The following is a 2,659-nucleotide window of genomic DNA, read 5'->3' as shown; positions in this document are numbered from 1 at the left end:
AGAATATACTTTGTAATTGTAATTAGTTCCTTTTTTTTAAAGTAATTTGTAATTGTAACTATTTTTAAATTACAAGTAATTACCCAGCTCTGACCACACCATACATTTGTAGAAAACGTGGTTTGGAAATGTCTGTCTTTGGTCCATCTAGGGTTACTGTCATGCCAGAAATGGCTATTATGTCTATTCAAAATGCCATTTTTTATAAATCGACTCTCGTCAGTCCATATATTGTTATTTAAAAACTGGTCGTTTTCTTGAGCTTTTATTTCCATTTCTGCAATAAAATTTAGTCTTCGTAGCATATCACCAGGACGTAAATTATATAAAAGATGCACTTTGTAAGGATGATAAGTATTTCGCTTCAACATATTATGGACCGATGTTTAGGAAATCCCTGTTTCTTGTTGTATAGCTCGCACCGAGGTATGTGGATTAGTTTGAACCTTACGTAATACCATGGCAGTGTTTCTATCATTTGTAACAGTGTTTCTACGATGCTTCTTTTTGTTAAAAGAACCACAATGAAGCAAATTCGTCGATAAATACAAAAAGGTTTTATGATCGGGATGTCGACGGTTTGGGTAACGTATCTGATAAAGTCTTTCTGCTTCTCTGGAATTTCTACGGCATTAACCGAATATTAAAATTATGTCGAGCTTTTCTTCATTCGTGTACTGAACCATACTGAATAAATGTCAAATGTGTCAAAGTTGAAGGTGTNGGGAACAAGTTTTTCAAATAAGAAAGACTATAGTATTTTGGTCCACCGGGTACAAATTAAAGATGTTTTTCCGGGTCAATGTGTTGTACTCGCTTCGGCGGTACATATACTAAAATTGGAACGATACAGAGAAGATTAGCATGGCCCCTGCGCAAGGATGACACGCAAAATCGTGAAGCGTTCCACATTTTTTTATTAAGAAATATTTGCAAACGTACATAATTATTTATAATTTATTGTATATTTACAATTTTTTCACTTTTATATTTTATTCTGTTTATTTTCAACGTAGAAAATAAATAAGTAATCTGAAATTTATCAGATATCTAGACAAAATAAAAAGAGCTTTCTTAACATTGACTCCTGTAGACTGTAAATTGTAAATAAACAAATTTAATAAGGACAGTATCAGACTGGTACAGTCTTTCCGAAGTTAGTTGAACATGTATAAAAACACCTAGCAATAAATATTAATGAGTTTCATGAGCGTCCCAAAAAAGTTTTCTGCTAAAGGTAAAAAATAATAATTTGTATATAATGTGTAGAAAATTTCTATTATATGTTAATTTGGCCTACAACATATTTTAATTATTTATGTCCTCAATTTTCTTTATTGTATAAATCAGAAATTGTCCGCCGAATTGCGTCTCTCGTCATGTCATCGAATTTTTAATTTTTGTTTTCGCTTCCTCTTTACCCAATGATCTATAACACCTTGTTTAATTACACGAAAAATTGTGGACACTGAAACTTTTGTTAATATGTGAATTCTATTTATAATTTCATTATCTGATTTTTAATTTTCTTCCATTATCGTAAATATTTAAAATGAAACGCTGACATTGAACATGTAATTCTTTATTTTTAAATTCTAAATCTGTTTCATCAACAACCGGTTCTACTAATTCAATATTGACTGGCGGTATTTCGTTTTGTTCCGTATCAAAAGGTCTACAAAGTGCCATCTTAGGCAATTTGTCGACAACTGAAATTTATGGCCCAGTCGCCCAGTGTGGCTGTGTGTGTGCGCCGTTTGCCCGCGCCCGCATTCTTCAACTGAGCGTATAGGTACATTTCTACCACCTTCACTTTTAGTTCGACCAGACCTGTATGGTATGGCTAAATAAATATGGGAACAAGTTTTTCAAATAAGAAAGACTATAGTATTTTGGTCCACCGGGTACAAATTAAAGATGTTTTTCCGGGTCAATGTGTCGAAAAAATGTTTTGTATAAACACCATTGCTTACGGTTTAATGTGTTTTTCCATGTGTGTACTACTTTTCAAAATTTCTTCATCGACAGATTTCTGTGGTTTGGTTACGATATCTAAACCATTACGAAGAAAAATTTCGTTTTCACTTAAAATTGAGATCATTTATATAAATAAACTAGATTTTACAGATCAAGATATCTTTTTGGTTTTGAGATATCGACCAGGGGAGTTTTGAACAGAACGTCCTGTATGTATTCAAGTATAATGTATACGAACTTGACAATATGCCTTTTCTCAATCATGAAAAAAATTTATTTACATTTTAATTATTTTCACACTCATTTTTTATACAAAAGATGGTAAAACAAAATTGTATTTTAAATATAGGTAATGTAAAACTTAATAAACACTAATACTTATAAACATTTTTAATACATACATTTTTTTCTCCGTGTATATTTCTATTATTATAATTATAATAAAAAAATAAAATAATATCAGACCATTCTGATAAGATTATCCTCGCTCATTTACATACTTTGTATCTAATTGACCCATTTTACTTATATCTCACCGCTACAGAGTTACGACGGTTAACTACATATACTCCTTTATAAGATACTTGGTTGTACCCGCTTCGGCGGTACATATACTAAAATTGGAACGATACAGAGAAGATTAGCATGGCCCCTGCGCAAGGATGACACGCAAAATCGTGAA

General features: G+C 31.7%; 1 non-coding gene and 1 pseudogene across 1 annotated transcript; both read left to right on the top strand.

The window, feature by feature from the left end:
* Positions 1–809: 809 nt before the first annotated feature.
* On the top strand, positions 810–916 carry LOC111693070. Its single transcript, XR_002763320.1, has one exon. It is a non-coding gene; the product is annotated as a U6 spliceosomal RNA (small nuclear RNA).
* Positions 917–2,567: 1,651 nt separating this feature from the next.
* Positions 2,568–2,659, top strand: LOC111693071 (annotated as a pseudogene; the record flags this gene model as incomplete).

The sequence above is a fragment of the Anoplophora glabripennis genome, unplaced genomic scaffold (genome assembly GCF_000390285.2).
Source record: "Anoplophora glabripennis isolate ALB-LARVAE unplaced genomic scaffold, Agla_2.0 scaffold7737, whole genome shotgun sequence".
In the NCBI taxonomy this organism is placed as follows: domain Eukaryota; kingdom Metazoa; phylum Arthropoda; class Insecta; order Coleoptera; family Cerambycidae; genus Anoplophora; species Anoplophora glabripennis.
The sequence above is the reverse complement of the archived record's forward strand: the minus strand, read 5'-3'. Positions and strand labels throughout refer to the sequence as shown.